This window comes from Diceros bicornis, chromosome 13 (genome assembly GCF_020826845.1).
Source record: "Diceros bicornis minor isolate mBicDic1 chromosome 13, mDicBic1.mat.cur, whole genome shotgun sequence".
NCBI classification, from domain to species: domain Eukaryota; kingdom Metazoa; phylum Chordata; class Mammalia; order Perissodactyla; family Rhinocerotidae; genus Diceros; species Diceros bicornis.
This window is the reverse complement of record NC_080752.1, coordinates 29,613,805-29,634,357: the sequence shown is the minus strand read 5'-3', so window position 1 is coordinate 29,634,357 and position 20,553 is coordinate 29,613,805. Positions and strand designations below refer to the sequence as shown.

The window sequence follows — 20,553 nt, the reverse complement described above, 5'->3', positions numbered from 1 at the left end:
TATTCTGAAAACTGGCAAATAAAACAAAAGAATTAAGCATACATCCAGTTTGTATATCCTGTATAAACTATACTCCAGATAGTCGATAATGGCAAATCCTTCTTTACAGAAAAATTCCAGCTAATAATGTAGAAGAAAGGACAGAATTACCCTGTCACCATTTTCCAATCCTACTGGTATAAAGGCTCTCTGCAACAATCATCACTAGCTACTAAAAAAGCCTTAGATGAAAGGTTGGTTGATGTGGGAACATCATATCGTATGGATTAGGCTGACAACATCTGACCCAAATATGAGCAATCTTAACTTACTAAAAGTGGGACACGTAGGTGGTCTGTGCCTCCTGATGTGCTACAACAGGAAACACACAGCACCATCTAGTAAGTATTCTTATTCTATCCCCTGTGGGAGATAAAAATTGGCCACCCTGAAATATCTCTCTTTACCTTGATTATTTTCTCTGATGGACATTTGATCTCCCCCAAACTGCCTAAAGAATTTAATATAGAAGACCTGTTCCAGGAAGGAGTTACTGTCATCTGATGGCTGTTATATAATGTAAAATAGATGTTACAATAGGAAAGGTACCAACAAGCCCCTCTTATCAAAATTCTGTCTCTTCCGGCCCACATTCTCTAGGTGGCCCTGCAAGGAGCTGCCAGACAAACATTTACATTTATAAGGGAAATCTCCATTTGTAAAGGTATCTCCCTCTCTGGGGGGAAGTGGGGATGGCCTCTCTAGAAACTTATCAGTGTGGAGGATAAGGCCTTAAATCTACATACCCTTGATTACTGTGATTTCTGTCTCCCTCCCCACCCCCAACATTCTCCTTCGTCTTTAGCTGAAGATGGTATTTAAGATGAGAATCTCTGGATTGTGTTGAGAAACTCAGTTTCCCTGGTTTCTCCCATGTATACATGTTATTAAACTTGGTATTATTTTCTTCTGCTAACCTATCCTTTAATTATTTGGCCAGCCATAAGAACATTAAGGGAAAGGGTGGAGGGGGATTCTCCCTCTTCCCCGACACCCCTTAAAGAAAAACTGAATAGAATTAAACCTCAAATCTAGCTACCAGTTTACAGGACATATAGGGAGCAAAGAAATAATTTAAATGACACCTAAAAGATGCAATCAGCCAAACCCAGAAGATGAAAAAATCTATAGGTCATGTCACCCAGTTTCTTCAAATAAATAGCATAAATTGGGGAGGGCGGGTTAAAAGAGACTTGTGATAGTTATCAACTAAATGCAATGACTTTTTAATCAAGAAAACCTGTAAAAAGACTTTTTTAGATCATCAGATAAGTCTGAACATAGACTGGGCATCAAATGATATTAAGGAATTTATTAGGGAAGACAGAAGAAATAAGCTTGTCAACATGTGGACCATTATTGAATATTATAGATATTTTAATAAAAAAATAAAACCTTCTTCTTTTGTGTTCTATAAAGGGCCTACCAAAGTGCTGAATGCTGCTGAATGACCTACAAACAGACAACAAAGGCTGAAACCCTCTTGCTGGGTTTTAGATATAAAGTACTACGCATTTGTAACTAGGAACCAAAACACTATCATCTCTAATATCTAATGTCCCACACACATATACTTTTCAATAGACTGTTCAACTCCTCTACCTAGTTATCCTGTCAGCATTTCACTCAACCCAATACAACCAAAGCCAAAATATCTCTTCCACCTCTTTTCTATTTCTTTTAATGTGCTCACCATTCTCCTGTTCCCACAAAGGCCAAAAAGCTTGCTTCCTCTATCCATCTAACCAAATGCCAAATTACACAGCTTCTTCTACCTATAGAATTTCTCTTTCCATTTCTATCACCACCATCCCTTTTAGGCCTTCAATACTTCTCACTCAATGCTCTTAACCTTCTTAACCACTTTCTCATTCTTCCTCCTACTCCAACTCTACTACACAACACTGCCATTTTCATCTACTCCATCCATACTACACAATACTGCCAGATTCATCTTCCTGAAGCACAGGTCTGTTCATATGATTGTCCACTTAAAAATCCTCAAAGTCTCTCAACTGTCTACCAAGTAATGTCTGAACTTCCCACGCTAGCATTCAGTGTGTTCTGCAACATAAACCACATATTTTTACAAGCCCACAAAACACTGCCTTCCATCTACATTCCTTAACCACCCACACCACAGGGCTTCCTGAAAGCATCTCATATTTTTCTGTCCCTGTGCCTTGCTCCCTCCAATGTTCCCTCTACCCACTGTGTCCTTCCTCCTCTCTTGTTCTCAAAATCCAATTTATTCTCATATGCTACCTATCTCTAAAGCCTTCATAGATTCTCCCCACCTCCCAAACCAAATGGAAATGCTTCTCCATTTAATACTTCTCAATTTACTGACCTTACCCAGGGCAGAATAAGTTATTTGCCTTTTTTTTAATCTCTGCTGTAGAGTTTAAGTTCCTTGAGGACAAGAACAGAATCTTAGTCTTGTTTCTAATCCCCTACATCACAGGATCTTGAATATAGTAGTTAAAATATTTTGGTTGAATTCCTAGTTACTGTGTGTCAACAACTTGATGTTTGAATGGTATTAATAAAAAACATAAGTTGTTCCAAAATAGAGGCAGGTCATTGATCAAAAGAAGAAAGGATAAAATTAATTTCAAATTCCTTCCTAATTAAAAAATCTAACAGTCATTCTTTTCTGGACGTCATACACACATTTTAAAATTACTTTCCCAAAACAACCTAAACCTAAATACATATATATATTTTTTCTGATTTAACTGTCCCATGATAAAATCATCTTCACAAGTGAGTTAAAATTTTATAAGTAATAGGAAACTAAGTGGACTATAAAAAGTGTTACTTTGTTACTTTCCTACTACTATAAACAATATCTCTTTTATAACAGATATCCATCAAAGAATTAGCTTCAAAACTTCTTAATCATTTAAAAAAATTACCAATTATATAAATCTGAAATCAAGCTTAAATTCCAGTGAGAAATAATAATTACGGAATACTTTTAAGAAGTTATAGGAAAACAATACTTCTTATAATTAGCATAAAAATACATTTTCCAAGTTTTGAAAAGCCAAAGGAAGAAAGGCAGGTAGGAAACGCAACCATACATACTCTAAATCACTTAGCCTCAGTTCTAGACTGTTCCTCTACCCAGTTTTCCTTCCTTATGACATACAATTAGAAGCATTAGGAAAGCGGAATGGAGCAAAAATTCCAGAAGCATTAACTAACAATAAAGGGATAATAAAACACTCAGGTCTAATTCACTTGAATTTTTCTAAATTTTTGCCCAATTGCTTAACTTTGATCTTGTGCAATTCTCACTTGCCCTTAGAAGTACCCTGGATTACTAGGAGCTTAAGAAGACAACTAATTCTTAAATTGACCTTTCAGCAAAGTGAATAAACAGGAAAAAAATAATAGTAGTTTTTTGGTTGGTTTGGTTTTTTTGTTTTGTTTTTTATTTATTTTTTTATTTATTTATTTATTTATTTATTTATTTATTTATTTATTTTGTGAGGAAGATCAGCCCTGAGCTAACATCCATGCTAATCCTCCTCTTTTTGCTGAGGAAGACCGGCTCTGTGCTAACATCTATTGCCAATCTTCCTCCTTTTTTTCCCCCAAAGCCCCAGTAGATAGTTGTATGTCACAGTCGCACGTCCTTCTAGTTGCCGTATGTGGGACGCGGCCTCAGCATGGCCGGCGAAGCGGCGCGTCGGTGCGCGCCCGGGATCCGAACCCAGGCCGCCAGCAGCGGAACTCGCACTTAACCGCTAAGCCACGGGGCTGGCCCAGTTGCTTTGTTTTTGTAGTACCTCTTTTCTATAGAAAACAGCCAGGATTAAACTCCTAAAACAGAAGTCAGTTCACGTCATTCCCTTTCCTTAAAAACTTTCAATTGGGCCTCCACAATCCAACTTCCTTCCCTGGTCTGTTTTCAATGCCCAGCTTTAAGCCTTCTTCTCCACCACACACCTTCTTACTACACCAAACATGAGATTCCTGGAAGCTCAATATCCCTTCTCAACCTATTGCAAGTACATATCTTTCAAGGTCAAAGACAAGGTCAAATGTCACCATAAGGCAGTTAAGTCATACATTCCTTAACCTCCCTCTTTCTGAGCCAAAGTCATACCTTCTTTCTCTTTGCTGCCTAAAAATGTGTTGATTCCTCATTTTTCTACTTATTTCATTCTGCCTTAGGTTGCAATTAGTAGTTCACTTAACTCTCACACATTGATACTTTATTCAGTACATGTTTGTCACAACTGAAAATAGAATTTAACCAAGAAATTCAGTCTTTTGTGTGTGAGGAAGATTAGCCCTGAGATAACATCTGTTGCCAATCCTCTTTTTTTTTGTTTTTGTTTTTGTTTTTGTTTTTGCTGAGGAAGACTGGCACTGGGCTAACATCCGTGCCCATCTTCCTCTACTTTATATGTGGGATGCCTGCCACAGCATGGCTTGATAAGCGGTGCATAGGTCTGCACCCAGGATCTGAACCCACGAACCCCAGGCAGCCAAAGCAGAGCGTGCGAACTTAACCACTATGCTACCAGGCCAGCCCCAGAAATTCAGTCTTTTAAATTCAATATTTATATAATCTGCAATACAGCACCAAATTTACAATATCAACAAGCAGTCTATTTAAATCTTTTCCACTGAATTACATTTTAAAGAATGAATTATAACTTAAAGAATGAGTGGGTACCCAAAAGTAAATATCTGTAACCAGTGAGCCCATTTTGAGATGCTATGAAAATTTCCTTGTTATTAAAAATTTTGTATCTCTCAGTCCAATACTTTCCATGAGGACCAAACAGGTCTTAAGACCCAATACTGTGTCACTGACCATGGCTATACTGATAAAATGGCCCCAAAACAGGTAAGAATTTATTTTTGTGTGTGTATGAACTACCTGTCTATTCCGGGTCTTCGATTCTATGGATAAAAATCAGCCATGAGCCAAGCTGTGAAAGCACAAAGTGGATCACATGTTAGAAAACTTTCCGCATTCTAACCCAATACCAAGAATCAGACTGCACAGGAAGAGTCTCCTGACAGATCAGATTTTCAGTCTTAAATAGGGCTAAACCAGCTCGGTCAGGCTCCCCAACTGTCTTCTTTTAACCACTATCTATAATACCCCGATATAATTTTTAGATTTATTAGACACATGTCCTCCTCCCATTGCAATTAAGAAATCAAGGATTCTCCTTTTCACTGGTGACAGATTTTAGTCTCATAAACCAACAGGTGCATCAAGAAACAACAGCTCCTATGGCCTACAGCTTAAAATAAACTATTCTAAATAAAAGAGATTTTTTTCATTTTTTCTTTTCTTTCAAATTTTGGATAGTTAATACTAAACTCTATCTAGTAAGTCAATTCATTCTAATGTCTGAAGCCACATCCTATAATGTTATTTTGGCAGACCCAGTAGGAACTCTGCCCCTCAAATCCCAACATTCCCCTGAAGTTCTTCCATTGTCAAAGTGGATGACAACACCTACTCCTGGAATTGTCCAGGCTAAAAGGAACTCAGCTCAACTATGGTATAGAGACGGTAAATTTCAATCAGAGGTTAATTCAAATTTGTTATGAGTCAAGCTTCTTTGTTTCTGAAATCTGCCCTTGACCACACCTTTGCAGCTAACTGCCTGGGAGGTAGCTCACTATCTGGGCAAGAATCCAGGTCATACTTTTTCATGTGTCAACAATGTGTCAATCCTGCCACATGATAATCCAGTACCCAAAGTTTAATAGGTATGCTTTCATTTAGATGACAACACAGAATACAAGTATTCCATGCTCTCACCAGAGTTAAACAACGAGTTTTCTGCTGGAATACTCAGATTTATCTTTATATACAGTTAAATACCCGAACCACATTAGTCATATTCTTCATAGAAAAGACTTTAGTTACATTTTAAGGTTTTATTCTCAGTTTGGAAAGCAGGTGGATTACTTTTTTTAAAAAGGTCTTTGAAGAACATTTCACTTTTTTGTTGAAAACAGTATGTACACCCTTGTACCAGGATGTCGATAACACTTTTCTCTTAGAATTTCTTTAGAATTTATTACCAGGAAAACAGCTTCTCTTGATGAACCAGTAGGCTTTCTTGTACCAGAATGAAAACTGTATAACTTATCTTTCTCTTTTTACCTTGACTTCCAAAAGTTTCAAAACTAAATTACAATAACCACATTACACAAACTGCTGCAATTTGTATATTTACTTTTTTCTCCTTTTACATAGATTTTTGTTTCCTATGTATATTTTAACAGCCTCACTGTATATATGGTATTTGTAGTAAGCTGCTCAACTCCTTTTTAGAAGCGGTTTTTGTTGTTAGTGCTGTCGAGTCGATTCCAACTCCTAGTGACCCTGTGTACAGCAGAGCGGAACCTTGCCCAGTCTTTTTGCACCATCCTCTCACCTTCCAGCGTTCTATCAGACAATGCTTTGCTGCTATTCATAGAGTTTTCATGGCCAATTTTTTCGGAAATGGGTGGCCAAGTCCTTCTTCGTAGTCTTAGTCTGGAAATTCTGCTGAAACCTCTCCATCATGGGTGACGTTGCAGGTATTTGAAATACCAGTGACACAGCTTTCAGCATCACAGCAACACGCAGCCACCACAGTATGACAACCAAAAGATGGATGGTGTGGTTCCCTGACCAAGAAACGAACACAGGCCATGGCAGTGAGAGAGCCAAATCTTAACCATTAGACCACCAAGGGTGGCTTTAGAGCAGTAAGTGGTATAAATTATAAATAAATAAAACTTTCTTGTAATAGCCTATTCTGCTATTTATTTCAACATTGGAAATATGCTATGTAGTCAAAATTCTAGTATCGAAAAACAAATAAAGTAAGCCTTCAAAAATTTGTGTTGAATGAATTTGATAGCTGTTGAGTGGCCAGAAAAGCAGGCGACCTAGGAGACTGAAACCAGCCCCACCAAAACAGAAGCAGACAAAAGTTCAACGAAGGAGGGAGTAAAGTGAGCAATACTTCCAATACTGCAAAGGTGTGAAGCGGGCCCCCTGGTTTCAGCAATAAAGGGCTAGAAATCAGAGCAAGAGCAGTGTCAGTGAAGTAGCAGGTCACTGAAGCCAGTCTGTGGTGGGTTGGGGAGTAATTTGGAGGCAAGGAAGTGGAAATGCAAGTATCCTCAAAGCTTCCCGAACCTGGCCGCGAGGGGCAGGAGAGAGACAGCTAAGAGGGAACAGGAAGGAAGGAGGGATTTTTCTCTCCTCTCATCCCTTTTTTAATAGAAAAGACTTGCATGTTTCTATATTTTATTCAGCAGTTGTTTATTAGCTGCCTATGATGTGACAGGCAGTCCCAGGAGTCTGGGATAAATCAATAAACAAAACAGATAATTTTGCCATGGAGGAGCTTACATTCTAGTAGAAGGAGAGGGGATATTAAAATAATAAATAAGTTATGCAGAACGTTAGGTGTTACTAAGCATTATGAGGGAGGGAAAGTACCGCAAAGTCAGGGGGCTCAGGAGTCGGGCGCGAAGGAGTGTTGTGCAGCTGCATAAATGAGGTCAGGCTAGGCCTGTTGAGGTGGTGAGGTTTAAACAAAGACTTGAAGGAGGTGAAGGAGTAGGCCAAGCAGATTTCAGGGGAAAAGTGTTCCAAGCAGAAGAAAGAGTCAGAGCAAAGGCCCTAAGGTGGGACTGTACCTGCTGTGTTCAACGAACTGTGGGGAAACAGCGCAAGAGGAAAAGAGGAGTAACCAATACAGCAAGTCCCTCAAGATTAGAAGGCAGTTGATATCCAGAACACAGGCCAAGGGATTAGCTGAAGCCAAGGAGAGCAACCTTTCCTCCAAGACTGGAGGAAAGAGGATAAGAAACAAGGCAGAGAAGTTTATAAGTAGAGGAAGGGGAAGCTGCCTTTTTTTTTTTTTTTTCCTGTGAGGGGGTAGGTAAGGTTTAATGCCAAGCATGGGGCAGGGGGAGGCTTGAGTAAAGTGGTCAAGATTTTAGAAAAGCCACTGTGAACAGGGGAGGAAACTGAGTGGAATTGCTTCAACAGACACCAAAGACAGACTCAGGGGAGACCTAAGACTACACATTAATTATGGCACTAATTCCCAGCATTATGGGAGGTTCCTCCACGACAGAAAGTAAAAATAGAGGGTATGGATGGTAGGAATGATGCAAGCTGGCATCTGCATAGTGGGTTTTGCAGAAAAAGAAAGAAGAATTAAAAACTGCAAATGCTAGTAAGAAAATAGCTGAGGCAATGCACCCCAGAAGTCACAGCATAGAAAAGGAAGACAAAGAAGTAAAATCTAGAAGAGCCTGATGGATCAGGAGACTTGAAGTGGGTGAACACACGGAGAGAGACCACGCAAGTGAGACCTGTAAATTATCAGAGTTTAAGATCTGAAGGTGAATTTGAGATTTGAAGATAGATCTGAAGGTGATGACATGTTAGAAGATGTGGCCACAATACTGAGTTACTCAAACAGAATAAAGCTGACGTTTACTTGAGCTGAAGTCAAAGAATTTTAAGGGCAAGGATAGCTGCAAAGGAAGTTCAGCATAGTGGTTACTTAGTACTTCTAGTGACCTTGGGGAAGTCACTTAGCCTCTGTCTCTGTTTCTTCATCTATAAAATGGAGATGATAGCATTTACTTTATAAAGATGGTTGTTATAAGGTTGTTATAAGGATTAAATCAGTGAATAAATGTAAAGTGCTTAGAAAAGAGCCTGACACACAGAGCTCCAGATGAGTACCCTATTTTATCATTGTTGCTGTTGTTGTTATTATTTACACAGTCACTGACAGCTACCAGGATGACGTCAGAAATTTAGATGGAAGGGAGAAGTAAGCCAAATATCAAAGTCATCAAATAGAACAACAGTAGAGGATAGTATAGTTAAATGACATGCTTTGGCATAAACAATGTGATATTAAATATAAAAAATATTTTTAAATCCATCAGACATTTACAATTTTGTTACTTAAAACATGTACAAATAACCACAAAACAATCATAAAAGTACCAAATGAATTATTAGATAATAAGTATTATATGGCAACACAAATTGGAAAAAGACTGACTAAAAATCATGGAAACCACCATAGCGGTACACTAAATTGTATTAAAACAGAAAGGAGCTGGAGTTAACCTTATCTTAGCATATCTATATATAACTGGCAAAGCATAAGTTCCTTGAGAGTGAAGAACTAAATCTCTACACGAACTCTCAATTAACTGGTAACGAACGACGTAAAAGTGAGCACAAACGAATCACTGGGCCATTAACCAAAAAGTCCAACTCAGAGAAAAGTCCAAGGCACCTTTTGCAGGTTTTTCCTATCATAGTCACATCTGTTTCATTTGTCTTCTATACTGATGAACTGCATGAAAAAAGTTCTAAAACTTCTAAAACTATGTTTATTCATTCACACTCTTTTATGGACTCCAGAAATTCACCACTATGTTCCAACAAGGCCATCTTTCAAAGAGACCTACATGAAGTAGACATGCTACACTCTTCACTTCAGAGCCTTGTGAAATTATATCCTATCAGTTTACAAGACCAAAGAGATATGCTGATGCCTGGAAAAGACCTGCTGTGATTAGCAGCCTGGGAAGCCGTTTACAAACAAGAAGGCAGGGGGCCCACTGTTGTCTTTTACTTTGTATCCAGGACAAGACCACAGCAGGGAAATGGGCTAGAAAGCTTTGGCCTTGGAGAGACTATGTTGGCACACTTCTTGGGAGTTTATTCCCTGCAAAAATTCAAAGCGGGAAAGAAGAAAGAAAGAAAAAAGGAAAACTGCGTTCACATCCGGTCTTGAAAAGGAAAAACAGTCTGTTCTAAGCAGAAGCTGTACTTAACTGGATAAATTTTAGGAAAACATTCATCAGAGCAGAGCTGCACAGATTCATAAAATCTTGCCTACAAATCAGATTCACAATTAGGTCTGATTTTACCAAATGCTGAAATTATATTCAACCACAATTCCTCAGATCTTTTTACTAATAAAGCAACTGAAAATTTTTTAACTTAGAAATATTTCTTAATTGGGGCACAGAACTTTAAAATCGATATTCTGTATTTCTCTCATATTAACGTAATACAAAAAACACTAGTTTCGGTTGAAGCCATTTTTGATTAAACAAGTTTTAAAAGGAAAGCTTAATGATTAAAAAATGTGACGACTTTTCTTAGAAAATATCTGAAATTTTTAAGCCATTCAACTTAAGAAGTTATAGGAATTTATTAAGAAATGGAGTTTGAAATGAAAGCAAAGGGCACAAAGAGGGTGGGACAGCTACTCTCCAGGTGCTGTCCACATCTACGATGTAGGAAAAGACAGATTTCGCTGAATTCAGTTACTGATTATTTCCAGATCTGCTTTACAATGCCAACATGTGTGCAATCTACATATTCCATCCTTAAAGGGTACACTAACAATTCCACTTGCCTCAAAATTCAACAACCATACCAAGTTAATTAGAAAGCATCATCTCACCTCTTGGAGGAGAACACGAGCTAAGATTTTATTATCACTAAGCTAAGCTAACGAAATGCCAGCCTTTAAATAAAATATCCACCATGATATCACTTCTTAAGAGCTATTCAAATCCAATCACCTTACTTTCCTTGGGCTCTGATACAGCTGTAACACAAAGCAACATGGTCAGTGTCGGCAGAACAGCTGCCTAGAACAGTAAGAGATATGTGAGCAAGGGATCCGTTGACAACCTAATTTCAGCTACCTCGAGATTCCACAAAGATGACAACCCGCGTCCTCAGAAATACTGCAGCAAGCCTCTGCCACTGTCAAAATATCCCAGTTTACTTAATCTCTGCATGTTGCACTACTTTGAAAATCTATCCATCCAACGCAATGTACTAACTCGAGGCCTCCATACTAGTAAACCGGCTTTAGCAATCCTCGGATCTGCCTATGTACATGTAAGGCATCATCAGGCCTTCTGTGTCCATAGCAATGGCCACAGAAGATAAATACAGAAACACAGTATTTCACGCCAACAAGAATGGAATCTTTTAGGCACTTTACCTTGGAAGCTCATTTAGCAATTTACCAAGGAGAAAAAGTAACTCGGAAGTTCAATCCTGGTTTCAGGGCCGGGAATGTTTTGTGTTGCATGAACAATGACTAGCTTGCTCGAGCAGCCTCCCAACCCCCACGACTTGGCTTCTGGTGCGGCCAGTCACCCTGAAAGCTGCCAGGGCTGTCACTCGGTGCCTTCCAGAAACCGGACTTGGCTCCTAAAGGATTTGTCAGATCATCCTCCCAATATGGCTGCCAGAGTAATCCTGGGCTGCTGAACGCCGAGACCACACCAGCCCTCCTCCCAGCTGGCCAGCATCCAACAAGCCCCCTCCTTTCCGTCGCGCTCCCCTCTCCAGTCCTTGCGCCATCGGCTGCCCCCCTGCCACGCGATGCCCTTTCCTACCTTCATCTGGCAAAAGCGCACAACCACATTCCTAGCCGAAGCCCCGATGCCAACCATAATGGGGGAGAGGGGATGGGGGACATAAGAAAGGGTGGCTTCAAAACCGAGCGCCGCCGTGTCCACAGAGCTGCAGTGTGCGCAGACAGCCAGGGAAACGGACAGACAGCGGCGGGTCCTCTGACCGCCGGCCACGGCCGGAGCCTGGCCGCTCAGGGGAACCGGAGCTGGTGCGGGGCACTGCGGGGGACCCAGCAGGCCGCTGCACCCAAGCCCGGGGCTCGCTGCCGGCCCAGGGAGGGTCCCGCGCCCCGCCCGCCCGCGGCCCGGTGCGGCAGCGCCCTCAGCGCCCGCGGCCCCCGCCCGGCCCGGCGCTTCCTCCGGCCGCACCCCGCCCGGACCCCGGCCCGGCCGGCCCCCCGCCCAGGGCGGCCCCCTCCCGAGCCCGGCGGCGCCGCGCCAACCGCCGCCCGCCGCCCACCTTACCTCAGCCGCGCTGCGGGCCACGGGCGGGCGGGCCGGGTCAGCAGGCGCCGCGGCGCGCGGGGACCTGGGGGGCCCGGCACCGACGCTCCTCAGCGCGAGCAGCGGCCGCCGCGAGCCACAGGACGCCGCTCCGCAGTCCCATCACGCAGCGGCCCGGCCCCGCATCGAGGGCCGCGGCGGGCGGAGGGCGCGGGAGCCCGGGGCGCGGCGACGGGCCGGCAGTGGCAGCTGCGGCGGGCGGGGCTCGGCTCCGACTCTCGCTGGCGCCTCCCAGGACCGACGCCGTCTGACTGCCCCGCGTCGGTCCTCGCGAAGCTCCTCCCGCAGCCGCAGGCGCCGGACACCGCCCCGAGCCCTGCTGCCGCGCGTCCCCTCGGCCCTCCCCGGCGCCCGCGACTGACACGGGCAGCGACCAATCGGGACACAGAGCTCGGGGCGGCCGGCCAATCGCAGGGGGAGCCGGAGAGGGGCTGCGGCGAGGAGCTGCGGAGACGCCGGAGCGCCCCCTGGTGGCCCTGAAGCCGGCGCGGGTGCGAGGGTGCGGGGTGGGCGAACAGGGCGCCCAGAGGCCCCTCCCGGGTGACCCCCGAAGGGCGTCAGCCGGCAGCAGCCGTGCCTAGCCAACCCGATGATCCGCCTTGTAAGGGGACAAAGCTTGGCTAAGTGGGGCGGGGCGGGGCGGGGCGGGACCGGAGGGATCCCGACGCCTGCGGAGGAGCTGAGATGAATGTGGGAGGCGGCCGAGAGCGGAGTCATTGTCCGCTTGGGAAACATCTCACACGTTGAAGCCGCGGAACACGGCGCGGTCGGAACTGAAACACGCTAAGGGATGAGTACTATCCCGCAGAAAGCGTCCAGGCCTATTCTTATCGAGCCTGATCACAACACCTCCTACACGCCACCTTGGGAAAAAAGGCGGAATGAGTAATGGAAAAGCATGACTTAGTGGGCATTCAACTTGTCTCTTTGGGAGACCGAGTAAGGGCCATGAGTGGAGGAACAAAATGCTTTGTATCGCCCCTGAGTTAATGAACCGAGCTCCCCTCTGGGAGATGCCCTTGAAGGAGGGTTATTGGAATTCAGAAACCTGGAGAACACCAGCGCTCTAGTGGCGATTTTTAAAAATTAGATTTAGATTCAGCTCAAAAGAAAAAGCCCACAACTGTTCATGAGCGGTCCAGTTCAGTACTTAGTAAAATAGAATATTCAACGGTAATATGTGCAATTATCATGCCAAGCACCGTTATTTTATAAGATTGTGAAATGATTTTCTATATACTAGCAAGAACTGAAAGTAAAATCGGATTTTTCCCCCTAAATTCAATATGTACAGTATTGGATGTAAAAAGCCTTACTTATAAGCATAGACACTAAAACATCAGAATTAATTTTCTACACTAGTGATTTTGGAAAATCTCCACCCCAACTAAAGTCCCCATACTCTCCATCCGGTCAACATTTATTGAACATTTAGAATTTAAACTCCATCTACCTGCAAAAGGATTTGATATAGCTTACACTGAATCATACCAGCAAAACTGTATAGCATTAAAATAGGAGTAAAATTAATAACAATAAAAAAGTAATAAAGGGCTATATGGAGGGAGGCTGTACGAATAAGGGGAGCACAGAGAAAGAAAAGCAATATTAAAAAACAGAATCAAGGGAATGTACTACCATTGAGCACAAAACCCAGCTCTTAGCTTCCTGAAGGCCAAGACAAAAATGAAACTACCATGGGTTAAACAGAAACTCATTGATTCATCAGTAGACATGAACTTTTTCCTAGGTTGGAGCTCTTTGCAGAAGTACTATGATAAGCACCATGGAGAGTTACAAACACCTGGATGGTAGTTAATATTGTTTGAACGCTCGATGGAGCTCAAACTAAAAAGGATCTAAAACAGTGAAAGGAATGTGGTAGTAATCAGCACTAGACAAATTAAGCAAAGGTACCCAGAGAAAGGTCAATAGAGGCAGATAAGGCTGTTCTAGGTTTCAAAGCCAAAATAGCCGGCCCTGGATAAGCCTTTTGCCCCTCTGACAGATGAAGTCACTCTGCAGAGCCATTTAGTTACTCAGATTACAGATTTTATACAAAGGTACCTCTTAAAAATTGTAAAGTACTAGAAAATTGAATTAAGCCATGGCCCGGTAGAGTTATCCCTGGAATGCAAGGAAAGAGCATCAAAAGATCTATTAATGTGATGCACGCAGCCACACTACTACAGCTGATAAGGTTTCTGGGTACAAAATCAGTATACAAAAATCCAAAGTGTTCCTATTTGTTAGGAATAGACAATTAAAAATGTGATTTTAAAAATCCCATTAAAATAGCAATAAAACTATTAAATATTTAATGATAAGTTGACAAAAGATGAGCAACACCCATATGGGAAAAAATTATACAACTGTATTGATAAAACACAGTAAAGAAGATCTAAATAGGTGGAGAGGTATTCTTTATTTTTGGACTGGAAGAAAATATTACAAAGATGTCAATTCTATCCAAGTTAATCTAGAAACAATGTAATTTCAATGAATATTTCAACGTGATTTTTCATGGAATTTGACAAGGTGGTGGTAAAATTCAAATGATAAATCTATTACATGTCCATTTAAGAAAATTCATATGCTAGAACAAAGCCAAGAATATCCACGGCAATTTTGAAGAATGAAGTGTGAGGACTTGCCCACAAGTTAGCAAGATTTTCTGTAACATCATACTAATTAGAATTCTGTTGCATTGGCATAAGAATATACAATACAGAAATGGAACAGAAGAGAGTCCAGAAACAGACCACATGTGTATGGGAATATAATACATGACAGCGCCGGCATTACAAATCAGTGGGGAAATGATAAACTATAAATGATAACAAATGATGCTGGAATAATTTCTTAACTGTATGGTAAAAAATGTGATCCTTACATCACACCATGCAAAAAATAAATTTCAGGTAGATTGAAAACCTAAGTCAGAATAGTAAAAGTTTTTTTTTTTTTTTTGTGAGGAAGATCAGCCCTCAGCTAACATCCATGCTAATCCTCCTCTTTTTGCTGAGGAAGACCGGCTCTGAGCTAACATCTATTGCCAATCCTCCTCCTTTTTTTTCCCTTTTTCTCCCAAAGCCCCAGTAGATAGTTGTATGTCATAGTTGCACATCCTTCTAGTTGCTGTACGTGGGACGCGACCTCAGCATGGCCGGAGAAGCAGTGCGTCGGTGCGTGCCGGGGATCCGAACCTGGGCCGCCAGTAGCAGAGCACGCACTTAACCGCTAAGCCACAGGGCCGGCCCAGAAGAGTAAAACTTTAAATATTTTAGTAGGAAATATAAAATATTTTTATGACCTTGAGATAAACAAAAATATCTTTTTTTTTTATAATTTTATTTATTTATTTTTCCCCCAAAGCTCCAGTAGATAGTTGTATGTCATAGCCGCACATCCTTCTAGTTGCTGTACGTGGGACGGCGCCTCAGCATGGCCGGAGAAGCAGTGTGTCTGTGTGCGCCCGGGATCCGAACCCGGGCCGCCAGCAGCGGAGTGAGAGCACTTAACGGCTAAGCCACGGGGCCGGCCCCTAAAGAAAAATATCTTAAACAAGAGGAAAAAAAAGCACTAACCACAAAAGACTGATGAGTTTGACTATAATTTTTTAAAAAACGCTTCTAAACAGCAAAAGATATCATAAAACAAAGCAAACAGCAAATCATAGATTGGACAAATATATTTGCAACACATATAATCAGCAAAGTATTCAGAATATATTAAAAAATCCAATCAATTTACAATAATATAAATCAACATGAAAAATACAAACAACCTAACAGAAAAAAATGTGCAAAAGGATATGAGTAGGCAATTCACAGAAGAAGGTGTGAAAAGACCCCTAACTCACTGGAAACAAGATACCATGCCGCACCCATCAGATTGCCAGAAATGAAAACTGTGACAGTACCAAGTGATGCAAGGGAGTGAAACGGTACAACCGCCTCGGAAAATGTGTAAGCAGCTAGGCAAATGGAAGATGAGCACAACCCTCTCACCCAGCAATTCCTCTTCCAATATATACTCTAGAGAAACGCTTGCACAGGTAGAGAGGGAAACAGATACAAGAATGGTCTTTGGAACATTGTTTGTAATAGGGAAAAATTGAAGTGCCCATCAACAAGAGAATGGATAAACAAATTGTGATACAATTCGTATAATGGTATACTATGCAGCAGTTAAAAATGAGTGGTCCAGAGGCACATTTAACAACATGTATACAGCAGTCAGGGCCCAGTTAGAAAATAGAAACCATGGTAATTATTACAAACACAAGAGATTTAATAGAGGAATTGGTTATCCAGGTGTTTCAAGGCTCAAAGAGAAAAAAAGGAGAAGGGATGATTACTTAGAGACTAGAAACTGCAGGAAGGTGCTACACCCCTAGCATCGGGGGAAAAAATGAGGAAGGGATGTTACCGAAGCTGGGAGACTCAAAGAGGGGCCAGGACTGAAGCTGGGGGTGTAGAGAAGGGGTTGCTGTGTCGGAAAAAAGCACCAGAAGAAGGGAAAGAGCAAAAGTGGAAAAAAAAAAAACAAAATAACTATGACTTCTCTCCTTATCTCAACACCTCCTACAGGCAGAATTCAAAGGGAAACCAACCGGCAAAGATGCTTGAGAAATACAGACTATAGAAGGGTGGGTACAGGGCTGAGAAACAGTAGGTAAATAGCTAGCACAATGACTAAATTTCAAAAACACAAAGCTGAACAAAAAAGTAATAATAAGCATTGCGGAATAATGTGTGCAGTATAATGCCATTTATACATAAATTTTGAAAACGTGCAGAAGAACACTTCACTGTTTAGGACGACATTCATTTATAATAAAGTACTAAAATATGCATGGGAATGATGATAATCACCAAATTCAGGATAGAGGCTACCCTAGGATACAAAAGAGAAAGGAATTAGGAAGCAAGACACAGGCAACTTCAATTGTATCTGTAATATTTTATTTCTTGAAAAAAAAAAATGTCACAAGGAGGGAAATGTTGATAGAGTTGGGTACTGGGTACCATTATGTTAGTCTCTATACTTGACTACCTGTGAAAAAATATTTCATCATTTGAAAAGAGTATTTGTCCGAAGGCATCCCAGCTGTGATCCTACCAGTAATCCTGTGCAGGCTGGGTCAGCAGCTGGATCAGTAGGGCTGGGACTGACCCGTGGCAGCTGGGCTGGGCACGAGGGGCTGAGCAGGCAGGAGATCCTAAGCCATAATCCTCTCTCTGACCTGGTTTTAAGATGCACCGGTCTTGCAGCCTGCATTGTAAGAGGCCACCACATCTTGACCAAACAGTTGGCCTTCCTAACTCAGAGTCCATATTCATTCTAAATTGCTGCCTGCTGCCTCTTGCACTGACAAAAGTGTAGGAAGAGCCCATTTTTATTTCTGGGAGAATTAAGACTGCAACCCTCTGCAGGACTATCCATGCCCATAAGGAGAATTATTTCCTGGTTATTTTAATCAAGATCAGGTAACACATGTTCCTAAGTCTTGGATCATGTTGCACATTTAAAAATAGCAACTGCTTATATTTTTGGACCTAGGAGGCAACCATGTTGAAGCTAGAAAATATCTATTTTTTTATAGAAAGTCCTCGTAAATATTAATTAATGTCTATTTGATATAAGTATTGTGTGTACAGATTGTATTAAACACTGTATTAAATAACAATATGGAGCTCAAGACAAATCAATAAATGCTCTGATTTTTAGTGAATACTTAAACAGGGTGCAATTTGGTTTAACTCATTAATATTAATGTACAGTGACACCACTTATGCTAAGGTTATTTGGAATCAGAGAATCAAAACTAGAAGATACTTTAAAACTGGTCAGTCTACCCTGTTAGGAAACTGACCAGCACAGCTCGCCTCCAGTCTGCTGAGGACTGCTTTTTATTTGGTGGTTTCAACTACCCAGAATCCAGAAGGAAAGAAAAGAAAATCAGCCAAAATAGATGTTACAAAACTCTAGCATCGTACTCACTGGAAAGTTCCTCAAGCCTGCATTCAATATCTCTTTACTTATATTTCATCACTAATTCTAACAAGTTCAACTGCCTGAATTCTTAGCTAACAAGATTTGTAGGAACAAATTGGAAATGGGGGAGTGCAATGCCAGAAGAAGCGAGGCTTATTCCAACAAAGATTACGGTTTTAAAGAACATATGTAAGATCTCAAAAAACACAGCTATCTGACATTTGTATCCAAATGACTTTAGGCTATTTTAAAAAACCAGATTTGGGGCTGGGCCCATGGCTTAGCAGTTAAGTGCATGCGCTCTGCTACTGGCAGCCCAGGTTCGGATCCCGGGCGTGCACCGATGCACCGCTTGTCCAGCCATGCTGAGGCCGCGTCCCACATACAGCAACTAGAAGGGTGTGCAACTATGACATACAGCTATCTACTGGGGCTTTGGGAGAAAAAGGGAAAATAAATGTTAGCTCAGGGCTGGTCTTCTTCAGCAAAAAGAGGAAGATTGGCAACAGATGTTAGCTCAGGGTGAATCTTCCTCAACAACAACAACAACAAAAACAGATTAATACAAAAAATGAATTCCAATACTGGCTGGAATAGTCAAAATCACGCTGTAGGGTATAAACACAATTCTAGAAGAGTAATTCCAAAAACATGTTGAGTAAAGGGCAAAGGCGACGCCTTTGAAAATAAGTTTCTAAAAAAAAAAAGGAAAGTAAGTTTCTAGTCTTCTAGACAGCCTTGAAAAGAAAAAGAAGTCTCTGCCAGGACCATGTTTTCTTTTCCTTTTTTTTTTTTTGGTGAGGAAGATTGGTCCTGAGCTAACATCCATTGCCAATCTTCCTCTTTTTGCTGAGGAAGATCAGCCCTGAGCTAACATTTGTGCCCATCTTCCTCTATTTTGTACATGGGATGTCACCACAGCATGGCCTGACGAGTAGTGCATAGGTCCGCACCCGGGATCCAAACCTGTGAACCCCGGGGTGCTGAAGTGAACTTCACTATGCCACCAGGCTGGCCCCTGGACCACGTTTTCTAAAGTTCCTAAAGCCAGTAGCAAAATCAATTTGGTGTCATTTTTTTTCCTTTTCCTCCATTGCTCAATTATATTTAAATGAATCAGTTTAACAAGTAATATATACATCACACTGAGAGTTAGCACAATTGCTGAGACCACCTGGCCTGAGAACTACACAGTAAATACTAAACAATCCATGCGCAAGTAATGAATCAAGAACTAAACACTGATATTTTTGTAAAGACTAAGGGAATGGGAAATTTTAATTTGGTGTGTTTTCTTAGTTCCCAATGATTAGTGCAAGATGTTGTTTTAATCAGCTGTTGGCTCTTCACAAACACAGTCAGCTGTAATCAGTGTGTCTGGCTGTTTCCCCTGGTCATGACTGGGGATCTATCATTTTGGCCAGACAAGAATACTCTGCGTAGATTCCCCTCTTCTGAATTGCAGTTTATGCATCATTTTTCTGTAACAGGCATTTTTACTAATTAGGAACAACCTTGCATCAATTAACTTTGGTCTTAAAGCCATGATTAAAGAAACCAAATTGTTGTTTCTGGGAATTTCTGTGCCAGTGACAGATGGCCCCAAAACACATGGGCAGAATATGGTGCCTGAAATGGCCTCCCTACAGCTCCGGAGAGAGTCCAGCTGCCAGGAGGGATCCCTGGGACACAAGAATGGGGACATTCTAGGCAAAATGGAGAGCCGGGTGCACAATACCCACAGCAGAACAGCGCTCAGTACAGTCATGACATCTCGGATGACCCCATCAACTCCACTGTTCCTAGATCCCCAGTCCGAGGAGTCTATCCTGAAGACATAGCTCACAGACAGTGCCTCATGGGAACTGTGCTTTGTTGCTCTTGCTTCGAGCACAACCACTTGAGATGAATACATAATTCATGCTGAGAGAAAGCATCTACTGGAAAGAGGGAGCAGAGAGGGGCTGAGAGCACCTGCCCTTTACAATTGGACTGTTTGGATTCTAATCCTGTCATTTGCTATGTGCCCTTGAGCACATCATCCTCAGTTTCCTCATCTCCAAAATGGGAGTGAAGATAACACCCAATTTGCTCTTCACATTGTGAGAGTCGAACAAGGGTGTGAACGTAAAGGACTGTGTCTGGCGCATCGTCATATTAATAATAATAGAGCCACGCTCTTGTCAAGTCAGGAAACAAGCTCAGTGAGTCTTTATTCTCTCTCTCTCTCTCTCTAGGTGATCCCTCACCACTCCTTTCCTCTGGTTTCCCTAGCTACAGATTACAGAGTCACAATATCTAAAACGTTGTGATGAAATAAACCCACTTCATCCTAGTGGTGGGATCATGAGCAAGTCCATGTCTCTAGACTTCAGTTTTTGATCTATAAAATGAGGCAGTTAGAGTAGATGAGTCCTAAGGAATGCTCAGGTTCTAATATCTTAGCATTCTGTACTTACTGGATTTTTTTCTTCCTCTTCAGAGACAGGAAGAATTTAAATAGACGATGGTGATGATAATGGTGATACTGATGAATGCACTGGTAGT

General features: G+C 41.7%; 1 protein-coding gene across 4 annotated transcripts in view; it reads right to left on the bottom strand.

Moving 5' to 3' along the window:
• Positions 1 to 12,224, bottom strand: part of KIF1B (kinesin family member 1B) — a 140,920-nt gene extending 128,696 nt beyond the window's left edge. The window contains exon 1 of one of the 4 annotated variants that reach the window (XM_058552863.1): positions 11,968 to 12,224. The gene's annotated coding sequence lies outside the window, so the exon portion shown is untranslated. The remainder of the gene's footprint in view (positions 1 to 11,967) is intronic. The other 3 variants (XM_058552860.1, XM_058552861.1, XM_058552862.1) reach the window with 3 other exon arrangements.
• Positions 12,225 to 20,553: the final 8,329 nt, after the last annotated feature.